The following is a 22,552-nucleotide window of genomic DNA, read 5'->3' on the forward strand; positions in this document are numbered from 1 at the left end:
ACATGGCAATTTTTTAGATGTTCCGGGGGCCAAACACAAAATAGCCTCATACCTGCCCCCCTCCCCTGGCTTAACCCCTCTGAGCCCCATACCAGCCCCCCGTCCCCAGGGTTAACTCCTTTCAGTCCCAAACCCAACTCACAACCCTCAGGCTTGACCCTTCTCAGCCCCAAACCCAGGATTAACCTACCTGAGACATAAACTCTGCACACTGCCACTCCTGCCCAACCCCGACTGCTTTCACCACCCCTGCCTCCTCAGTGCAGCTACATGGTTCCTCCCAATCTCTCCTACTCCCTTCTCCCACCTGCAGCACGGGCAGCTCCCTGCCCTTCCATGCCAAAACAGTGGCACTCAGTTTAATTGGTTTAATGACTGGATCCCTCCCGTCATCCTGCTGGCTGTTAAACCCATTAAACTGAGTTCCAGAGGAGGAGCCTTAAAGAGGTACATGTGTCTCTGGAGCCACAGGTTGCCAACCCTGCATCACATAGCTGGCTATCAAAACGGCACTACTGCTGGCTTCATGGGCTGGATTCTGGCCCATGGGCCACGTGTTGGCCATCCGTGGGCTAGACGGTGCCTAGTTTGTGTGTTTTGGTAGAGGGATAGTACAAGCCATCTGTTTTTGGAGACAACCTTATCCAGCGTCCTGTAGCTCATTGTCAGGGCTCTCTTCACATCTACTTGACTGCTGCTGTGCTGTCTTTTCACTTTCATTCCACCCAAGTTATAACTTACGTGTCTTTACATCTATACATAGAACTGCTTTGAACTTGAATTGATTGGAGTTTGGGAACACTAAATACATGCCAGTCTGGATCCTGGAGCAGAGAAGGGAGCTGAAAAAAGAAAGGTGCTCTCAGCTGGCAGTGACCTGAGAAACCCACAGTAAAGGAAGTATGGACTATCAAGGAGGAAAGCCCAAACAAAAACGCACAGAAAACATAGCATGAGGTGGCTGGGAGGAAGCCCCAGGTTTAGGAAAACAGCTGAAGCCAGGAAAGTAAGGAGGCCCTAGTGGAAGCTCTCATATGGGAAAAGTATAATGCAGGGTGGGAGGTCAGAAGAAAGCAACTGGTGCCCCAGAGAAGCCCCAGTAAGGGTTGGCTGCATTTGGGATAGGAGAAGCTGGCTGAACCAGCAAGCAGAAATAGGAAGTATGCTGTGAGATTCCTCAGTCAAGGTAAATGAAGAGAACAGGAGGGATGCATCCAGGCACACCCATACTGGGGCAACGGGAAAGGTTGGATGAAAGGCACAGGGTCCAGCTTCCTAATGAAACCAATCATCATATCCTTTCCAAATGGCCTTCCTATCATGCCTTCTTCATGTCTCCCACAGCTGTCTGCTGAAATACGCCATGAGCAAATTACTAGCCCACAGCAGCAAAGAGGAAGTAGGAAAAGAATGGTGACTCAGAAGCGAATCATGCGGCTGCCCAAGGCTACTCCTGGGGTGGTACAGTTCACACACTACCTTTTGCTCAGAGCTGTGCCTAACGTTACGGCTGAGTTCTATGATAACGTCAATAGCATTATCAGCTACAGTAACTTCATTTTTAACAAATTTTACAAAGCAACAGGGGATGGCAAGTGCAGCTGGCAATGGATAATAGAGTTTACGCCACTCAACAGTCTGTCTGCTGATGTGCACCACCTGTGGTCTACTGCTGTTTTTACTTTTCACATCTCTGCCTTCCTCCCTGGTTTAGTAATGATGGTTTTCTGCTGCCCACTGTGCAAATGTTTCTCCCATGTTACTTCCTGGTTATTGTCCAAATGAGTTCTCAGAGCAGCTGTTTCCATGAGGATACCTTTCTCCCCTCTGCTACCTTTTCTTGAAAAACAGCTGATATCCTTTCAATTTAAGAAATGAAAATCCCCGGAACTGATGTTACTTGCTCCCTGGTCAGACTGCCTGCCATGTCCCATGTGTACAAATATCCAACATTTTTGTGAAAGCAAATTATAGTTTCTAGTGTCAGTGACCTAGCATATTAGTCATGATATTGGTATTGCGCATAAATTGCGAGGCTTTCTATGTTATCTCCTACTATTCCCCTCCGAGACCCCCACTTCTGTTGCAGGGTTTTTAATATTTAGGAGATTTGTAGACCCAACCATGTCTCCTCCAGCTCTACTAAATGGCTACGGTTACACTAGCAAGTTTTGCTGGCAGAACCCCAAGTTTGCCAAAAAAACTCATGGAATACACACACTTAAAATAGGATTTGTCGACAGTTTCACAGCACTTATGCCGGCAGCATTCTGCCTCAAAGCTTTCATCCGTAACGCTGCTGTCGACAGATTCTGTTGACAAAAAACCGGTGTGGATGCTCGGAGGGGTAGGGAGGGGCTTCTCTAGACAGACAGGGCATCCAGAACAATGGGCAGCCCTTTCTGCTTTGCTTCCAGCTGCCTGTTTTTTCGAGAGAGCAGCTGGGCAGTCCGGCTGCTCTGTCAACACAGCAGAGTGCTCTCCCAATTTGCTTTTGTGTGTGGCTTCACTCTGTCAACAAAAGATTTGTTGGGAAATCTCTTCTGAGAGTGACTTCTATGAACAGAGCGCTGTAGTTTAACTGTAGCCGCAAAGTCCACCATCTATCTCTTCATCTCCCTATCCAGCTTGTTCCTTCACGTGATTCTAGTCAAACAAGGAAGGCAGAATCTCCTTCAGAAGCTATTTTTACTTGTTGTATTTTTTGTCTTGTTTTCAGATGAATAATTCCTCTATTCATTCCCGCGTCCCTAAGGAAGACAAACCCTTTTCTAACCCTCTTTCCCCACACCCAAGCAAAAGTAAAGGAATGTAAAGTGATTTTCATTCATTATTTACATCCATTTAGGAACCATTTTCCTTCCATGTAACTCTGTGAAGCCTCCCTTCTGTGATGGAGTCTTTTCACTGTGCATGCACCAACAAGAAACACTTCATTTTACCTTTTCAGACTGCTCATCTTATATTTCATAAAGTTATAGATAACTTCTGTAGTAATGGAGCTAAAATCAGGCCCTTCTTGATAAAGGTGAACTGCAAAATTAAACAAGCAAACATGAACTCATCCCCTTTTCTCTTCTTGGCGATTATAACAAAAAAGCCTAGAACTGTTATTTAAACAGTCTCATAGTAGCAGTCCTGTCAGTCTGTAACTTCACAAACAACAATCAGTCCTACAGCATCTTAAGGACTAGCAAATTTATTAGGTCATGAGGTTTCATGGGTAAGACCTGCTTTGTCAGATTAGAACAACTTTAGGTCCTAAATCTTCAGAAGTGTGCCTTACACACAAAAGCTCATTACCTAATAAATTTGCTAGGTGCTACAAGACTGCTGCTATTTGTTATTTTAATGCCATTTTTATCTTCTTGTTTTTTAAATTAGAAATTCAGGTCATTCCAACTCTGGAACATTATATGGACAATTGTAGACCTAGAAGGTTTGACACAAGAAAAAATAAGGAATTAGAACTAGGGACTGATCTGAAGTCCATTGAACTAAATGGACAGGATATCCACCACTTAAGTGGGCTTCAGATCAGGTGCAAATTGAATGAGAACATTTATTCAGCCTATTTACAATACTCTGGTTGTTTTAAATTTGTGCAATTGTTGTTTGTTTCTCACCTTTTTAACCAAAACAAGTGTGGGAAACGTGCTCTCTAGTCCGGAACCTAGAAACATTTATTCACATGAACAACTTCACAAGTAACCCCATTAAATTCACTAGCATAATTCAAAAGAAGGAAGTTACTCACATGTGTAATTTTCCAGGATCCAGGTCTTTCAACACCCTAAATCCTTTTAATTAAGAGCTGAGAAAATTGCAAAATGTGCATGGTTTTTTCCTCCAGGATGCTTTCACAAAAACATCCACTGTTTTACACCAAAATCCTGCAAAATTAAACTCACATAAAAGTATGCTTTAATTATTTTCACTTAATTTTGTCAGCATAGATAAAGTAAGAGGGGTATAAATAATAAGTAAATCAAAGTAACTTATAAGGAAATAAGTAAATCAAAACGCCTTCATTTTATGCATTATAATGCATTCAGATCTAACTCTAACAAAGCTTAAACACAATTTTTTCCCCTAAAACCAGACCTGATTTGAGAAAGACTTTGAAAGGCAATTAATTTCTGTGAAGAAATGGTGAGCGTATTCACACACACAAACCATGAAGAGGAAATACATGCCAAATTGAGCAAACAAGGACTCTTTCAAGTAGAATATTTCTCATTACGTATTACCCGATTGCTTCAGTTTGAGAATGCCATTTTTATTTCTTATTTATAAGCCTTCATATTATAACTTTTTAACTAAAAAATGTTTTCTTTCATTTTCCTCTCTCCTGCATCCTACCCCCCTACACACACACACACGCACGCACACACTCTCTCTCTTTACATTGCCTATAATATTTCAGGCAGATTCTGAAGCAACATCCTATTTCACCTTCAATTTGGGGAAGGAAAATAACCAGCCTAGGTTACTTAAATAGCGACATCACACAAAGTAAGTCCTCCAAAAATGTTGCCGTGTTCTGTAGCAAAGACAGGAAAGTGATTGGTGAACATTTCTAATGTCAAAACTGAAGCCTCAATAATGTCCTTGAAAAAGGTTGAGAGAGACTATGTCTCACCCAGGAACCATGAAGGGCATTGACTGTTCAATTTGCTTTGCAATTCAATTTTAAAATTATTTGAGTGTTCAACTACAGTTCTACTCACAGATGACAAAAAAGGAAGCATGACTAGAAATTTTATGGAAAAAAATGTATTTTTAAACGGTCAAGAAAGCATAGTGAAACATAGTATCTGATTTTTACTTAAAAGCAAATTTTTAACTTACTAGCACAAAAGTTATTAATTGAATACCTACCATTCCCCAGAATATTTTGGTGCACTCACAGCAGACAAATAGGCAACTAATTGAACGGAAGCTCATCTTAAAAACAGCAGCATAAGATTTTCCTGTGATGAGTTATAATACGAAAAGCTTCAAGACGAAGGCTACGGTTACACTAGCAAGTTTTGCCCATAAAACCACAGTTTTGTTGACAAGAGAGCCCTTTGGACTATAAAATGTAACCATAAAATATTACTACCTAAGTAATTAGGGATATTAAAATGGTTAACTGGTTAAATGCTCATGGTCCCATTGTCTAGCCTGCCTGTCCCACCATGCCCAGAGCCCAGTAAGGCTGTGCGCCACCAGAGTTAACTGGCAAGGGCCAATTTATCAGTAAGCATAGTGCTAAGCCTCATGTTTATTATTATTATTATAAATAAGAATATTAAATCAGTGAACTTTTTAAAATTATATGGTGCAATTATGGGAATATTGCCCTAATATCCAAACATAACATTTCTAATTCTACCTTCAATGACCCACATAAGGCAAAGAGAAGTGTAACAAAGTTTGTTAGACAAATATAAATCAAAATAATGACAGAGATGCAGATACTGCATGATTGTAAAGAAAAAAGTAAGAGGGAACTTTTCTGCTTTCTCTATGGAACTTGTTAATACAAATTTCAAAAAGAATCAGAAAACTGGTTAGTCTCTTCTACACTGAATTCTTGGTCCACGTTGAAAATAAGGAAAAAACAGCAGTCAGCATGGCTACTGAAACCTCTATGCAAATAGGTCTTTGTCTGTCTAACATGGAAGAATTGAGGCAGTGACCTGGTCTGGAAGCCCACACCCACTCATGTTCTTGACTGGGACCCAGTTCTCTTGTGACCTGCTGTGGATGTTACTCTAGTTGCCTTTTCCTAGGTGGGGGAGGCAACTGGGAACTTTTCACTCACTGTCAGATTGACTAAGGCCAGGTGAATTATTTTTGCCTTTCCCATAATTGGTCTGGGGTCCAGTGGTGTATAATGAAACCTTGGGTGGGCTGGACTACACTTCATCACCCTTCTTCAGTGTCTCAAACATAGAAAAGCAAAGACTGCACAGCCTCCCCACATTCAAGTCATAAAGAGGAACTAAAGAAATTAAATAACTTTATAAAATCTTTTGAAGAAGAACAAATTTGTACAACATATTTTAGTTGTTTTATAACCCCACAGACAGTATGTTCACTGTTACAAGAGAAAACCAAAATTAAAATATGAACAGTTCAGTCCACACAGAAGTCAGTAACAAGAAACAGAGATCCAAAAATTTGAGCATTAGTTTACCTAACTCTCAATGTCTTTGATCACCAAATCTACAAAATCTGTTGAGCCTGAAACATACTCCATCCATTTCCTGGTAGGAATCCGTGCAGATTTTCCTCTGCTGTTGATCACTGCTAGACAGCCAGTTGACTCATTAAGCACTCAATTAAATCACAAGTAGACAGATTTAAAGAAAACCCTGTTACAAAAAATACAAACTTTAAGAATAGCAAAATATAAAGGACACTTTTCCAGTTACAAAATTTAAAGAAAAGTTGGTGAATCATAGTAACAAATAAAGTTAACTAGAACAGTTTGTCGAAAATCAAAACACCAATCAAAGCATACAATTAAAACAGAAAAAGACAGCAATGTGAAATGGGGAAGAAAAACTACCATTAACATTGCCTGAGTTCCCTGTTAGAGGGTTAACAACATCACTAACCTACTGCAAAATGCTTCAGAATGAGGGGCAACAGCCTGCTGCTGAGCATAGCTTCTCCCAGCTCATGTAGAGCACATGGCACTCAGAAAAGCAGCTACCCTGACTGCTGGCCCTTCTGGGATCTGACCCCAGTAGAGAGAGAATATGCTGGAGCAGACCGTAAACTACCACACCCAATTCCAGAAGCTTTGTTTCCTATTGGGATCAGAGCAAGAAGCTTCTGGTTGTGGAGTAACAAACCTGCCTAGCAACAAAGCCCCAGGCACAACTTACTCCTCCTCCTCACCACAGGCCTCTTAAAAATATAGCTCCCTCTTAAGTACATGGTTTGCATTCTCTCCACTTAAATTCCTGCCGTCCTGGCAGTGCACTTCAGACCTAATCCACAATACATGGGTTCTTTGTTCTCCCGCAGCATCAAGTAACATACATATTCCACCACTTGCAAGAGAGTACTCCCATAATGATGAGGTTAGCTGAGCCCCCTCTTGTTATGCCAACAAGATGGAACCAAATGTGGAATCTCTGGAGCTTTGTGCAGGAGCCTCTACAGCTTGAGCTAAAACCCAACTGCTTCTTAGGTAAGACTGTAGAAAAGACTCCTTTCTCTCTGTAAGGGGGCTAGATTCCACTATATGGGACTTTGAACCACAGTCTGCAGGAATGTGGTTACACTAAGAAGGGCAGTTTTGGGCTCTCTGTATCCCACTAATGGTGTGCTGACCCCTTTTCTCCCTGCATTATGCAGTTTGTGGTTGAGGTCTCCCATAAGTGACTAAAGTTGTGGTTCAATTAAACTACATCCCTGGCCTTTTTCATCCCTTCCGGGATGGATGGGCAATGTGTAATTTACTTGTCAGGTGTAGGTTTTTCTAGCAAGACAGACTAGTGAGGATGTCTATCAGATGAACACAACCAGGGCATTTTTCCAGCAGAATGCAGCAGAATTGCATTCCACCACCTTTTTTCCAAGTGCCATTTTTAATGAATAATTGGGGTTAGAAGAGACCTCAGGAGGTCATCTAGTCCAGCTCTTTTTTTACAAAGCAGGATCATACACAATCTGGTGTGTGTATACACGCACATGCACGCACGCAACTCAGGACCTCTTATTTCCTCTTTACATGCACTGTTCATATGGAAGTCTAAATGGGACTGTAATTAATTTTTTTCTGAATGTCTCAAAGTAAATAAAGACACTTTTTCATGTGACTGGAACATTTGCAAACAAACATTCTTCAGCAAAATCTTAAAATTATTAGACACTACAAGTGTAGTTTGTTGCAGGAGTCCAAAGTGTTATTTTAAGAAACCAGTGGCTATCTACTTTCAATATCCAAGTGTAATTAAAAATTAACTATTGTTAATTAGAAGGACTCAGTCCCATTACTGATAGTTTCTGCTATTAGCCTTTATGTGTGAAAGAAGATTAATAAAAGCAGCCTTGAATGATCATACAGAATGGTTGCCAAAGAAGAGGCTGTCGCATAACCATTTGTTTAACAGGCTGTGCAGATTAATTTGGACAGGGTGAAACCTTAGCATTACTCTGGATCTTGGCTTACACACTCAGTGTGAGTCTGAAGAACATGAGCTTCTCTGCTGCAAAGAGAAAAGGAAAAGATAGCTGCTACATTTAACAAATTGTCCTAACCAAAAGAGCAAGGGAGATGGTATGTGATGGCCTTCACTGCAGGCCACTAAAAATTACAGGGTACCCTATAGGGCACGGATTTGCAAGATCCCGTAGAGGTTAAAATGTCTGCTTTTCAGAGCATTGTCTCCTCCAGCACCTTGCAAGAATTCTCTGCAGTTTTCACTTAGTTGTTTTCATACGAGAAAAAATATAGACATCTATGACAAAAATTCAAATTGATGAGTAACTCTGCAGATGGCATTCTTGGGGACTTCATTGAAAGGGTCAAATTTCAATGGAAGCCCCCTTCTTTAGAATTTTCAGTTGTAACTTTTAAAGGACTATTTGACCAGGTAAGATTTTAAACTTTTGTATTTCATTTCTATGAAGGTGCTTACATTCCTAATTAATCAGTACTCACCTGCTATCAATTAACATAAACCAGCTTATAACAACTGATTAGGAAAAGGGGGAAAGTAGTAAATGAAGATCATCTAAGTGAAAGAGTACAATTAAAAACAGCCGTCGGAAATGCAAAAGCAAGTTAAGAGTTGCAGTATAGAAAGCAAGGAACAAAAAGTAACATTCAGCAAAGGGCGTAAAAAAATGTGCATAATACAAATCTTGTGTTGATGAATCATTAGGAGGCAAAAACTAAGCATTTAAGGGATGAGCAGCCAGAGAGATCAAATAAAGAGATAATATATAGAAGAAGAGTCCCTGGCATTAGCACAAAGCACAGGAAAGACTGTCACTATATGGGAAGAATAAAGGCATCCTACAGATTCTTGGAAAAGTTTGTGGTTACTGTCCTGGTACGACTTCTGAGGACTAAAGACGACCTTCATGTTGTGACCTCGTATGGCTTCCTCCCACATCTGTGCATGGGAGTACATGATCATTGCCCTCTCCTGTGACACTGTTAGAGGCATGATTGTGTTTGGTCCTGCTTGGTAAAAGGAGTTGGACTTGATGACCTCCTGAGGTCTCTTCCAAACTCAATCTTCCATGATTTTATGATTGAGGCCAGCAATATAGCCCTACCCGACCATCATGTATGTCTCTCGACTGGCCAGCTTCAGCATAGCATTGACTTAGAAAATGCCATATAGTCCAGTCTGATCCAGACCAGGTGATAGTCTTGACTAGAAGGCCATGGAGAGCAAATGGGAAGATGGCATGTCATGGGCCTAGTTAATTTAGAGAACAGAATGGCAAGATCTCCAAGAGACCTGAACAATGACAGAAGAGGTACCGTGAATGCTCACCAACAAATAAGCTAAACAGAATGGTAGTCAGCAGAAAGGACTTTGTAATTGTACCACTTGACAATCTGTATACAAAAACAGTGAAATCTAATGGTGTGTTTGTTAGCTTCAGGAACGGCAGATTATTTAAACTCAATGCCAAAAATTATTGATGGCTAATACATTTTAGAAGTATACTAACATCACAGAAATTAGACCGAGAACAATTATCTGAGGGGTAACCATGCTAATTTGTAGCCGCAAAACAACGAGTCAAGTGGATTCTTACAGACTAAGATTTATTTAGCCATAAACTTTCATGGATAAGAACCCACTTCATGAGATACATCTGAATGCAGACAGCTAAGAAAACGTCTTGCCAACGTACTCAACACTGATGTAAGGCCATTGACAACAACAGAGGTGAAGGCTTCCCTTTGAAGTTTTCTACTCATCTGATCTTATTCTGTGATTTTTGCAGATTACTGCCAATCAATTCAATCCGTAAAGTGTGTATTGTTCAATTTTTAAGAGAAAGTTTCTAAAAGATGAAAAGACAATTTCAGAAAATTAATGGAAAAAAGAAGTGGATAGAAATTATACATATACACACACATTTTACATACACACATACAAACACAATGTAAGAGCTATGTCTACATATCATGCTGCTGCCAGCAGGGTCATGCAAATGAGGGCACGAAACAATGCAAATAAGGCACTCACTTACCAATCATGTGCCTCATTTGCATACTCTTGCATGATCACTGTCCTGGCAGAGGCTGCTGTCACCACAAATCAAGCTGCGTAGACGGGGCTCTGTCAGCAAAATACCCCCTGAAAAAAATTGAGGGCTAAGGGACTGTCCAAAGGGTGGGGGGGGCGCACAGTTGCTAAAAGAACCCTGTCTACATGGCTTCTTTTGTGGTGACAGTAGCCTCTGTCAGGACAGCAATTACACGAGTAAGCAAATAAGGCATGCAATTTGTAAATGAGCACCTCATTTGCATTGTCAAGTGCCCCTGTTTGTATGACCCTGCTGGCAACAGCATGCTGTGAAGATATAGCCTAAAAGATTGCTATTTAGGCTGCATAGTCAAAAACCCTCAGAAGTTAAGAAATGCCATATGACACAGTTGCCCATGCAACTTTACTTCAGCCCCCTTCTACAGCCACCCAGTTCAGGGGTCCTAAGGCTGAAAAAATAAAGTGAAATAATGTAATTAACACAGTCTCAATGTATACACAGGACAGAGCTTGATTAATATTCCACAGGCAACCACCTTAGTTCTTGCATTGCCAACATTCTGAAAGCTTGACTTTGCAAACTTAGTATTAATTTATTGTTTCTTTATATAAAATAGAACACACATCAGGTAAATTACATAATACACAGACTAAGTTACTTGTCTATATACAACCTTCCCAACCCTCACAACCTCTGCCCCAGAAAAATAATGCTGAATGCTATTTGATTAAATTTGAAAGTAGAAAGTGCACAAAAGTGATGAACTAACTTTCTGACAAAATATCATATTTGAAAGCCATATGTTCAAGTTCTGCAAATTAAAAAAAGTGTAGGAGACATTTCATTATTTTGGAACAGAGCTGTTAATACTCATCCAAAGTTGAGTTAATAAGCATCCTGTGGCTGGAACAATTCGTGGTAAAATTGAGAATGAGATTTTGAAATATGAGAAGAGGTGATGATTATTAGATGAGTACATAACACTCCTGCAGCAATTTAAAAAAAAAAACACATGTAAAACAATAGAAAATGTCCAACACTGATTTACCAGCACAAATTGTTTAAAAAAACAAAAATCTTTTAGGTAAGATTTCTTTCACAGCTTTTCCCCCTTTAAATCAAAAGTTTAATAACAATATTTTCATACTACCTAAAATTAAAAACTGGATTAGAGATGGGTGAATTTTTTGACACATTGTTTTTGAACCAAAAAAATCATTTTTAGAGAAATATTTGTCAAGTTTGATTTCAGGTGAAAATTTTTCAAAAGTGAAAACTTTTTGTTTAGACTTTTTCATTTTGAAACATTTAACTTTGACATTTCAGTTCAAACAAGTATTTTAATTTTTAATATAGCCATTTTTTAAAAAAACAACAAAAAAGGAGAGAAGATGGTCAAAAGGCTAAAATCAAAATGAAACTCAAAAAAATGTTTAACGTCAAGTAAAAATGTTTTGGTCAGTTCAACCCAAAATTTCTCTTGATTTTTTTAATTTTTTTTCCACTAAATAATTTTCAAACCCAAATTTCATTTGGAAAAATTCACTGTTTTCTCAGCTCTAAAGTGGACTCACTTCAAAATCTAAAACTGAATTATTCAGTAATGAAATTTCCCCAGGATGCTGAACATGTATTGCATGGCCAGGGCGTAGTGGGAAGCAAAGTGGAACCCTGATAGTGCTTCAACTTTTCCTCCCTGCCACCAGACTGTCTGGGTGCTTGTGCAAAGCTTGCTTAGTCCATGTTCTCCTAGAGAAATGTGGGGATGCCAGATAATAAAATGTGCCGGATATTCAAGCAAGGGCTGGCATCCAACCCCACTCTGCCCTCTTGGCTAGGCAGCAGGCATCCAGTCCTGGTCCAGTGGCCCCAGCTGGGCAGCTGGCCTGTTCTGCCAGCCCCTGCCAGGTAACTGGCCCCACAGCAGCTGGCCCACTGCATGCCCGTTAAAATATGCTGGTTATCCAGGCGCTGGATAACCAATCATAGAATCTTAGAACACTAGGACTGGAAGGGACCTTGAGAGGCCATCAAGTCCAGCCCCCTGCCCCAATGGCAGGACCAAGTACTGTCTAAACCATCCCTGATAGACATCTATTTAACCTGTTCTTAAATATCACCACTGATGGAGATTCCACAACCTCCCCTGGCAATTTATTCCACTGTTTGACCACCCTGACAGTTAGGAACTTTTTCCTAACGTCCAACCTAAACCTCCCTTGCTGCAGTTAAGCCCATTGCCTCTTCTTCTATCCCCAGACGCCAAGAAGAACAAGTTTTCTCCCTCCTCCTCATGACACCCTTTTAGATACCTGAAAACCGCTATCATGTCTCCCCTCAATCTTCTGTTTTCCAAACTAAACAAGCCCAATTCTTTCAGCCTTTCTTCAATCTTTTACTGTAATATGCTGAGACTTCTGACGAGGACCTGTCCTTGACTCTGGGGAGGATGTGACTTGACATACCAATGCCAGTAATCATACGGACTAAATATTAGAGATCTGGAATTCAGTGATGTCCAATTTGACTTTGGACAAACCAATCCCAGACTGAGATTAAAGAAAATGACACAGACTGGAGAGTTTTGTTTATTTCTTTGCTATGTAAGGCAACTTAATTCATTGTAGACAGCACAGAACTAAATCTTTACAAGCAACTCCCTGGGAAGGGTTTATATTAATACCATAAACTCATGCTCTTAAAAAGGTTTTATCTGTGGAAGAGTTAAGAGGCAGACTATAGTTTAGCTGGGAACATTAGCACAGACCTGTTTTGTTCAAATTCCAAAGGTGATGCCACAGCTGTGTTCAATTTGTTGCTGTTTTTGTGGTTAATAACCATCATTACTCAAGCAGTAACAGGAACTATGTGCAAACTGTAAACCAAAACAGGTTAGAAAGGAACATATTGAACCAGTATATGCTCATTCTCCCCCTGTTCAGAAATTACGTACTCTTGAAATCCAAAGTATTTCTTGATAGATCAAAGGCCACAACCATTTTGCTACTTTTGATGTCACAGTATTCACAGGGAGATATGGCTTTTTTTAATATATATAGGTTTTACATTATATTTTGTTAAAAATGAAGATGTTTTCAAATATCAGCAACATATAAGTATTAAGCTCTTAACACAATCCATCTACTGCAGAATCATCCTACATAATGACATACTTCTTTTGGAAGATAAACACATGTATATTCCACCTGGAAAACAAGTTTAAATAAAAACAAGATGACAAAACTGAAAGCTACATTACAATCTATCTGCAAAACTGGCTAGCAAAGTTATATATATGATGGAAAACTGTTGATAAAAATGGTAAGTAAAAATAAGTTTCTAAGTAGCACAAAGCAATCACTTTGCTTTCATTTTCACATGTAATTGAAATATCAGAGTAAAATACCCAAAGGCAATAAATAATATATGATGAGAACAAGGGAAGAAATGAAAACTAGGCCACCAGAGTGTGAGGTTCAGTAAGGGAAGATCAACGCTGGCTACAGAAATTACAAATCATCAGCTCTTCCTAATATTTTCCATGGGCTCGCTTAATACTAACAATAGACCAGAAATTGTAAAATATGGATTTAAACAACTTCATTATTTAGGAACCAGTAACATCATCCACACAAAACAGAGTGAGAAGTAATACAGCCAAAAAGTAAAGGTATCAGCTGTCTTTGTACACATGGACAGAAAATGAACACTTTGCCCCTTAAGAAATGAATGTAGAAATGGAAGACAGAGGTGAGAATGGACAAGACAGAGGGCAGTGATATGTCAGGAAGCCCAGAAGAAAAACAAAAAGAGAATCGTAAGTTTTAAGCAGGTTTACAGTTGACATTCCTGGAGATGATGTTGCAGAGTTTTATTGATCAATTTCTCAACTGTAAGTTTGGCAATATCTGAGGAACAAGCACAAAGTCTACTGGCTCAAATTTCTCTCTGCCATTACATGAAGGGTTAATTGAACCTACTGTGTCTTTGGGAGATCAGGGCAAACCTTCTATTGACTTTGTGTCTGAACCTATTCCAAATGACTTCACTAGTGTTGAATTAGGCCTTTGGTCATTGGTCACTTGAGTATACCATGATCTGCATGCACTGTAAAAAAGTGTGGGAATTGTGCAAAGTAAAAATGTTAAAAGAATACATTTTCCCTTCCTCCTCCCCCCCACTAAATCCAAAAGCCTGCGCAGGGCAGAAAGCCCTGGGCCCAGTCCTCTGGGGCCTAACAGATTTCCACACTCCTTTCCTTTTCTTATGCCTCTTCTTCCCAGGCAGAACCAGCCAGGGAGCTAAGCCCCTCCTGGGCCCTCCTCCTATTTTGGTTGCCCCCAAAAAGCCCATGTGGGGCAGAAAGCTGCTGGCCCTGACCCTTCTGTTTAAAAATGTAGGTTAACCTGGGTCACTTTGGCCTTGAGGAAAACTCGGGCTGAATTCCTGTTTCCCTGAGGGGCCGAAGGAAGGTCACTTGCAGCAGAGCAGGTTTGGAGTCTGGCTTTGGGTTCATACAGCTGTTTGAATCACAAGTTCAGTGCAACATTCTAGGCACCATGAGTCCAAGTTGATTTGAACCTTAACCAGCTGCTGGGCTGAGTGATTCCCTGTGATCAGCACCCCCTGTGCCGGGTGCTATGCTGGCTTTGAGAGTAGAGGGGGCTGTGGTAATGGCACAGTAAGATGAAAGGAAGAAAAGGGCTGATGTACTGTGCATGCTGAGTCTCAACACCAGAGCAGCTAGGCAGGGAGAACACAACCAACCAAGCACGGTCTTTATGAGCCCTGTGGTGTTGCATGATGATTTTTAACAAGGAGCCCCTTTCCCTCAACTATCGGAGGGGTAGCCGTGTTAGTCTCCGTTATAACAGCAACGAAGGGTCCTGTGGCACCTTATAGACTAACAGAAAAGTTTTGAGCATGAGCTTTCGTGAGCACAGACTCACTTCATCAGATGCGCGTCTTGGAAATCTGCAGGGCCAGGTATAAATAAGCCAGAGCAAGGGTGGGGATAACAAGGTTAGCTCAGTCAGCAAGGGTGAGGCTTACTACCAGCAGTTGTGTTCACACCTCCAGATCAACTGCTGGTAGTAAGCCTCACCCTTGCTGACTGAGCTAACCTTGTTATCCCCACCCTTGCTCTGGCTTATTTATACCTGGCCCTGCAGATTTCCAAGACGCGCATCTGATGAAGTGAGTCTGTGCTCACGAAAGCTCATGCTCAAAACTTTTCTGTTAGTCTATAAGGTGCCACAGGACCCTTCGTTGCTGTTTCCCTCAACTGTTCGTTTGGCACCAGAGTATGATATGCCCCTAATTACAGAAGCTCTTCGGATCAAATGTTGAAAAGCGCCAACCGCCCTGTAGTAGATTCATATCTTAGCATGGGAAACGCCATCTGTTTAAAAACTTCAATTTTTGCTTATGTAGGCATTGATTCTGAAGCTCAAACAACTGTGGTATCAAGTTTCTTAGAATCTAAAGGAACAAAATCTATTACTGTACTGAAAACAATTTATCCTCTAAAATGAATTCCCTTGTAATGACCTGTACCGCAAAGTGTCACATGTAAGCACAATGTTGAGGCATAAATTTTAAAAGTGGAACATACCGAGGAAGCCAACAATCAGCGATCTTACCAAGACTTTAATCTACATAACAGTCAGTGGCAATGTCTAGCCTGCAGCCTTCTGTTGACAAAAGAGAAACAGAAGTTTTCTTGACAGAGCTCATGTCCAGACTGCAGATGTGCCAGCAGAGATCGGGCAGTTGGGAGCATTCTGTCGACAACCCTGTATATTACATTCACAAGGACCCCATTCTTTAAATACCCCTCTGAAACCACACCCCCACTCATGCATCTGATGAAGCAGGTCTTTGCCCACGAAAGCGTATGCTCCAAAATATCCGTTAGTCTATAAGGTGCCACAAGACTTCTTGTTAAACATGGCTAGTTTCAGTCATTCAGCATAGTTCTGTAATTCCACCCTCCGGAACAATCCTTGGGTTTTGGATGTATGCCAAAACAAAATTAAAGCATTTCTTATTTAATGTTGTGAACTAAAAAGAACTCATTCACCTAAAGCTCAATGACTATGAGTTTATTCAATTGCCACTGAAGATCAGGGAATTTTGTAAAATATGTTTCCTATCAGCAGCCTGCAGTTAACTTCCCTTTCTGCCTAATGATTATAAAAATGTTATGCTGTGAGAATTTAGACCTGCTTGGAAACCTTTTCAAAAATGCAATCCACCACTTTCCAGAATGCAGATTAAAAATGCTGTAAAATTTTATTAGACTCTGCTACAGGATCAAGAATTAAATTATAGGAGTCCTTCCTCTCATTGCTTTGTGCATTTATAAAGAGTCTAAAATGTGTGAAAGCTAAACTGCTACATTCAGCAAGATACCAAGAATCTCTATCATCTGATATCTCACCCCAGTCTATTGAGTACTGTGATGCTTATCATTTCTTTGGGCTTCTTATATACTAGTTATAAATTACTGCAAAGAACTCTCAGACATACCACAGCTTTGAACCTCCGCTTTCCTCTGCTCTTCACAAAGTCCATCCCTCAATAAGTGCTACCTATCACCTGTAGGAGTCTTTAGCGGAAGAGGTGTTTTGCCTGTTTCAATTTCCAGTGTCTTTGGCTATTTCTAGTTTACAGGGATTTGTGAACAGAAGATTTTGTTGGAAAATATTTCCAACAAAATTTCTGTCAACAGATCGTTGCCAAACGGCTAAGCGGATTGCAAGAGTGATCTACTCTGTCAACAGAGAGCTTCTGGATTGCCCAGCCACTCTATCAGCAGAACAGCCAACCAGAAGCAGAGTAGACAGGGCTGCCTGGTGTCCTGGAAACCCGGTCTGCTGACAGAGGGGCCCCCCATAGCATCCAGAATGGGTTTCTGATGACAGATCTCCATGGGCAGAGGCATCATGCCTTGTGGGAGCAGGATACAGCTGTCAACAAAAGTGTCACACTGTCCATTTACTAACAGAAAATTTTAGAGCATGAGCTTTCGTGAGTTAACTCACTTCTTCAGATGCTGGTCCATTTACTGTCAACAGAATGCCTTGGGAATCTGGATGCTCTCCAGGTTTTGTTGACAATATTAGTTTTGTTGACAAAACACTCTAGTGTAGACATAGCCTTTGGCAGGCATCTTTCTGGGGGACAGAACAGTGTGGGATATTTTATAATCCCTCTGCCTGGGCCTGGATGTCCATGTACTAACTTTCCCACAATCTCTACCTGGAGAACAGAGAGTCAAGAGACAGCCCTCATAATTCTTTCATTTGAAGAATTTTCTGCCGTCTCCTTCCGTTTGTCTCTCCCCTAGGTGTTTGGGAGCCGCCCATAACCTTGTTTTCTTTATCTGTATCACCATCCCTCTGTGTCCTTATTTACCACATCTCTTTAACAGAACCCCGGAGACAGGAGTGGATAGAGAAAGAATTGCACCTACTTGTAAAAAAACTGGAGAGAAGCAAGAGAAATTGCTGTTGTCTTTCCCCTGGTTATTCTCCCAGCCTCCACTGCTCTCAGCAGCTGTAAGAGAGATCCTGAAATAAAGTAAGAGACAGTCAAACTTCCCAGAGCAGAATCTAGACCTGCAGTACCTGTCACTCTGGATTTTTACCATGACTTCAGGTACCCAGGTTTATTGAAAGTCATTGGAAATCTAGGCCAAATCACTTGTGTTGGTAAATATAACTGGCTATTATTCTTTTTTTTTGTGCAGAGCCTAGAATCATGGGCCACATTCTTGGTTGGTCTATAAGCAGTAGCGTAATAAACATGATTAACTATAGAGTGCCCCACTGGGTTGCTAGGTACACTTATGTAGTAATCCTGTTTGTTACTAGAGCAGGGAAGGGAGTTAGATTGTGACATTATAACCTGCTGCCTGTTTTATAACATACTATCACTTCAAGGGGAACTTCTGGATAGGAGACTACTTTAACAAGGAGCTTCTGGAAGATGCTAAACTCACCAACACACACAGCAGAAATACAAAAATCTAGGTAGGCTGCTTGCAATCAGTAAGAGAAACTGAGAAACTCTGACCACATTTAAACTATACATTGCTCCTCTTAAGAGATGGTTCACCTTAAGTACTGAGAGGGCAACTAATGCTCCTAAATTTTACTATGTATTGTTAAATTGCTCTTCCAGACTCCAAAATGCCATGTCGAAGCACAGCCACGGGGGCGCTCCTGGAAGGAAGTCCTTCTTCCAGAGGCCCCTTCTTCCCAAAAATTTTCAGGAAGAAGGACTTCCTTCCAGAAGCGCCCCACACCCAGGGCCGTGCTTCTATACGGCATTTTGGAGTCTGGAAGAACGGTCTTCCAGACTCCAAATCATGTGATGTTATGCTAATGAGGCACAAGGAAGTTGCATCCATGCCTCATTAGCATCTTTTAGTCCCTGTATTAGCATGCCACTTCCCAAGGAATTGGCCTGTGTAGAAACAGCCTGAGAGAGACCCAACTTACTGCAACACACACACAGCTATGCCTACACTTGCATAAAGAGGAATGTAAATGAGGGAAATCAAAAATGCAAATGAGGCACTGATTTCCAGATCTTGCACTTCATTAAAGAATCTCTTCTGAAAAGAGATTCTTTCAAAATAAAAAAACAGTGTAGACAGGGCTCTTCTGAACCCCTTTGTTTCTATTTTGTTTCAGGAAGAAGGATTCTTTCAAAGATGGGGGGTTTATTTTCAAAAGAGCCTGTCTACACTGCTTTTTTTTCTTTTGAAAGAATCTCTTCTGAAAAGAGATTATGCAAATGAAGTCCAAGATATGTAAATTTGTGCTTCATTTGCATTTTTATTTTCCTCATTTGCATTCCTCTGTCAAAAGAGGAATGTAGGTGTAGACATACCCATGTGGACTGTTGGTATAAGAAGAGAGCTAGGTTGTACGCTTGGTCCAAGCCTGCAGCTTCTAGGTGCTATCAGAATGCAAATAATAAATAAGTATTACTTCAGATACCACCATAAATTAAATACTGATGTCATTCAATCTGAAAGGCCCTTAATTTTACAAACCCCTACAATAACAAGTAACTTTGCTGTACTGGTACCAAAATTTGCTCTCTTCAGGAAGAAATTGTGGCAAGTAAACCTGAAGAGAAGGCTCTTCCTGAATTATATATAGTGAGAGATTCATAAAATAGAGGTACAACTGTAAATTGTAACCAAGATATTATAACCCCTTTGAGAGTTATATTCATAGATTCAGCAGTGCAAACAGTACTTTACCATCTTTCTCACCCTTTTCAGAAGAGACAGTACTAAGAGCTTCTGGAGTACTTCAGAGGTTGTTTAAGTTACTCAAACGTATTATGTGGAGTTTATTCTGTTTATACAATAATGTTGTATGTTAAAATATGAAAATGTGCTTTCCATTTGAACCCTATAGGCAATGGATAAATCATTTATAAATAAAAAATAACATTGTAGCCAGCTGAACGTTGCAAAAGCTGAAGAATGTACCAAGGATTTGTAAAGTGCACAAGCCATAGCAACCACATGAGACATGGGTCAAGTGGAGGGAAGGAACCAAGAAGTCAGTGAACAAAATTTGATACAATGAGAAAATGCAGCAGGAAGTTTGCACCATGATGTAAAGTCACCACTTTTGGTTGAACAGATAAGAGAAAAATAGGGCTGACCCAAAACCATAACCCCCAATATATGGGCCAAATTTATTTCCAAGTTATGATCAGTTCAGAAACATCCTGTCCTGACCCCTGCTCCCTACAATCTTCCTCCAGCTTATCATACATATATAGAAACTTCCAACTCTCTTCTTGTCCATTACCTCTCAAGAAATTTTGAAAAACCCCTCTACGAACACACAGTCAAGGAGTGATAGCTTCTGTTTTAATGCAACCCGTCTGCTGGACTGTACAGCTGCTCTTTTAAAATGTCTTAGTACCTCCACCCCACTACACTAGAGACATCTGAAAGGGCAACTTCTGAGAATGCAAGCTTTTAATGGATAGTTCAAATCTTATGTACTCTTCCCCTCTGGAGCGCTTGTAACACTAGGCTTTATTAGTGCTAATGTCTTATAATAGAAATATTTCATTTTATTAATTTTAATTTTGAGGGGGTTTTTTTTACATTGTCACTTTACAGCTGCAGTAACCCAAATTCAGACTAAAAGAGCAGACTAACCTGAAAACACAAGATTTCCCACAGATTCTCTTTTTTGTGGAACAGAGAGAACACAGTTGTCTGAAAATACAGCAGGCAACTAATACTCACCATAAGGGCAACAAGTAAAAACAGCTGATCCATAGGGCATGCTTAGCCTTTTACTTTACTTAGCAGTAATGCAAGGAACCTAAAGGCTTGTATCCTGTAAGATATTCACCTATGTTAGTGTTAATGAAGCAGGCTTATTGCCTTTAGCTTAGATAAAATGTCCCAACAGTTATCGTAGATTTTTAAGGAACCAGGAATAATTTGTTCAACAAAGGGAACTGGTAAATAACCATACCAGGCAACTTCAGGAATACAGAACTGATACAGCTTAGGTATTTTAGGACAAAAATCGATGATTGATGCTTATCCACACACTTGCTTGAATAAAAGGTGATTTATATGATGAGCTGCGAAGAATTAATATTTTAACCTATTGGATGAGGGCGAAGAAGTTAGATTTGGACATGGGAAGCTGAATATTCATGACGGTCCTCAGGTTCTATAATAGGCCAAGCCACCACAGAGCACAGTTTAGCTTTTTGCCATTGAGCTTTTCATTGTTATCTACCACCTTTCTTTGAGCACTGGGCATTCTGAACCATTGAAATTAGTTGGGATGCCAGACATAAGGCTGGTCCTTTGTCTCACGTCACCAAATCCCCAAGGAATAGTGTGAGTATATAAATATATGAGCATATGCAGGTGATGACACCAAAGATATCCTTAAGTACTGCTATTGGTTAATGTGCTTTGGGGCTTTCTTCTCTGTACTGATTATTTTAATAAAAGTAGTTAAGATTTTCCTTTGCCCTCAATATGTCTTTGCCAGGCACTCTGACGTTCCCAACAACATTCTGAATTTCTTAGTTTTACTTCTGTGGAGCCTGATTCCAGAACAAGAAGCCTATTACTGCCAGCTCATTAAATTAGTATCAATTGGCAACCAAGGCAATTATTATGCTTCATTAAAAAGGACCAGGCTAAAGTAAGGAGTCTCTCACTATTATTTCCTTTCATTAAGTATATTTTATAGTCTGGGCTTCTCAGAAAATTTGAATCGAGAAAATTCGCACAATGTCTAAATCAAGTTCCATTACAATCTTTCCAGATAATCTGAAACACATTCTCTCTTTTGTAAACAAATAAAAGAGAAGTAAAGTCTTTTGGCCATCTGTGAAACAGGAAGAAATGTTTTTACCATTTGAGAGAAAATGCAAATTTAAGTTACAGTCTGATATATCTATAAGCCAGGAACTGACTGAACTTCTTAACAATCAAGGTTATCTCAGAGATCTATTTTTAAAAGGGCTCAAACCAAAGAATGATAGTGTCAATGCAGTGATTTCATTAGTAAAGGGAAGTAGGGTGAAACTGAAAAACACACTTGTAAAGAAGCATTTTCAAATCTGAGTTCAGGGCAATCAAGTAGCTGCCCCCCCTCCCCCAAACAAAACTCTCTGCCTCTTAAACCACCCCTAACAAGATATGTGAGTAAGAGAGCTGGACGCACTGTTCCTTGTGTCAGTAAAACCTACATCGATCAGAGCAATGCCTCTTTGCACCCCAGCCAACAAAAGTGCTATTGTATACAGGACCTTAATGGAAGCAGCTACCTGGGCATACACCTTGAGCATAAGATATCCAACAGCATCTGTGCTTATCTGTCAGAAGTCTAATTATACCTGTTTATGACAGCATTCCATTTTATGATATCAGCTTTAAATATTTTAGGTTACGTACATCACTAGAGCTACGTCTACACGTGCACCCAACTTCGAAATAGCTTATTTCGATGTTGCGACATCGAAATAGGCTATTTCGATGAATAACGTCTACACGTCCTCCAGGGCCGGCAACGTCGATGTTCAACTTCGACGTTGCTCAGCCCAACATCGAAATAGGCACAGCGAGGGAACGTCTACACGGCAAAGTAGCACACATCGAAATAAGGGAGCCAGGCACAGCTGCAGACAGGGTCACGGGGCGGACTCAACAGCAAGTCGCTCCCTTAAAGGGCCCCTCCCAGACACACTTTCATTAAACAGTGCAAGATACACAGAGCCAACAACTAGTTGCAGA

General features: G+C 40.4%; 1 protein-coding gene across 1 annotated transcript in view; it reads right to left on the reverse strand.

The window, feature by feature from the left end:
• CTNNA3 (catenin alpha 3) overlaps positions 1-22,552 on the reverse strand; it is a 751,450-nt gene that overhangs the window by 295,211 nt on the left and 433,687 nt on the right.

The sequence above is a fragment of the Carettochelys insculpta genome, chromosome 7, assembly GCF_033958435.1.
Source record: "Carettochelys insculpta isolate YL-2023 chromosome 7, ASM3395843v1, whole genome shotgun sequence".
NCBI lineage: Eukaryota > Metazoa > Chordata > Testudines > Carettochelyidae > Carettochelys > Carettochelys insculpta.